The 1,966-nt window shown below is 38.9% G+C and overlaps 1 protein-coding gene across 1 annotated transcript in view; it reads left to right on the forward strand.

The window, feature by feature from the left end:
• Positions 1-1,966, forward strand: part of LOC109545633 (probable cytochrome P450 49a1) — a 6,889-nt gene that overhangs the window by 2,750 nt on the left and 2,173 nt on the right. The gene's annotated exons all lie outside the window — the stretch shown is intronic.

Genomic DNA, 1,966 nt, shown 5'->3' on the forward strand with positions numbered 1-1,966 from the left:
TAAGTGAAACTTTAGAAAATTGAGCATTTAGAAGAAAGAGTAACTTGGCTAAAACTGGAAAATTCTGAAATTTTGAAGAAATTTTAAAAATATCATTAATAAATGACCCTTGAATAAATCTGAAAGCAACTAAAAAAAGACATCAACATTTGCCCAGCGCCGGAAGTGAGTTACTGCGCCGGCGAGTTGGGTTGGCGCACCAAGCCCTTTGCGTGGCACTGCTCCAACTCCTAAAGAGTTACCCAGGCCTAGTTTGAGAGAAAATTAGTGAGGAAGCAGTGAATAAGAATGTTTCAGCGACAATTTGACAAAAGCCGACAAACATGCACAACGTATTCTTCTGTTCTATCGAATTATAATATCGAAATGATACAAAGAGTTGCAACATTCAGGTGATTAAAATTCACCTTCTACATCATATTTGCTATTTATTTCCACAAAAACCAGAAATACATTCGAGACCTTTGCATGTTTGAAAGTCATGAGCCAATCGGACACGTTTGACTGATTCCAAGCTAAGGTTCAGCGCGATTGGCAAAGGGGGCCTTAACCCAATAAAGTTTTTTGTTAGATTTTATCGTAGCCAATCGGGGCAAACTATTATTGTTTCCATTCTAATAACTCCAGTCTGGCCGATATCAGGACAGTTTCAAATCGCACGAAAGCCGATTATATAACGGAATCAGTTGCAAAAGTGCACATTGCATCTCGCATTTAGCAGCCGGTTTAAGTCGTTAATTTATGGCATTTTCCCATTTCGGGCGCGATTTATTGCAATTTCTGCAACCAAACCAAACATTGTTCTATTCACGATAGTTAGAAAAGAGCAGAAACCAGCGCATCTCAGATAGTCTAGAACAGAATCTAGACGAATGGAGATTCGGAATGTTGGGGAAAAATCCTTTTTCGACCGCTTCTCGCATGGATCTGAATGTTGAGCAACAGATTCACTGATTAAAGGGAAAAGCGGTCGTAAACTGATCAAAATAAAATAAGTATCATGTAATCGGATTACGCAAAACGACGCAAGAAAATTCAGCTAGTGACCCAGATTGCTGTCATTTGTTCAAACGCGGAATGTGAGAATTTTATTTCGAATTAATTAATTGTAATACTTTAGTGCGACTACCCATATTCTGCCATTTATTTATTATTATTATTATTGGCGTTCAGTTGATAGTCTCAACTTAAAATCAGTGACTTTTTCGAGTTTTTAGCCGAGTGGCGTGCATCTTCAAAGGTGCTCGACAATTTTTTGCAGAAATGAAAAACTTCAAATGCCCCCATCGCTTCCTAACAGCATTTAACACAAACATATCATGCCCAGAACTTGCCAATGTTCCTTGATCATTCAAAAAAGCATTCCTAACCGAAAAATTCACATGAAGAATCAGTTAGAGGATCAGCGCTCGGACTAAAGTACCAGATACCATCCAATCACGCTTCGCGGTTCGCTGAACTATAGTCTAGGCTCTCAAGGTCTTCCCTCTTTCTTTCGGTGTTGATAATCGTGCGTTTCATTAATATAATGAGGCAAAATCTTACTGAGTACCTGATGTGGTGACGAAACCCGCTGAAGCAACCCGAAAGAAATTTGGAAATGGTGCCATATGATTCTGAAGATTTATTAGCACCATCTGAACGTTTCTGGGCTTCATTTTCACTTTGAGATTTACGTTTGTGCACCCCAGATTTTACATGCTAATGGAGTGTAAAGTTTTGATTTTTAGTGTCGTTTTCTGCTACTAGAAAATGCCAAGAACGTCGTTAATTTGCCATTTTTCCCCGTTGTTGATTCAAGCAATTCTCATACAAACCAGGGGCGGATCCAGCTTTAAATTCAGGGGGGAGGGCGGTTATGTAGAGAAAATTCAGTCTTCTGTTGTCTATGAAATTAGAAAAATTATCGTCGTTTTGTGCAAGGGTGGCGTAAGATTATTGCAAAATTTCATGTTTTCCGTCCCGT

The sequence above is a fragment of the Dendroctonus ponderosae genome, unplaced genomic scaffold (assembly GCF_020466585.1).
Source record: "Dendroctonus ponderosae isolate FM_Combo_2020 unplaced genomic scaffold, Dpon_F_20191213v2 Dpon_F_20191213_10, whole genome shotgun sequence".
NCBI classification, from domain to species: domain Eukaryota; kingdom Metazoa; phylum Arthropoda; class Insecta; order Coleoptera; family Curculionidae; genus Dendroctonus; species Dendroctonus ponderosae.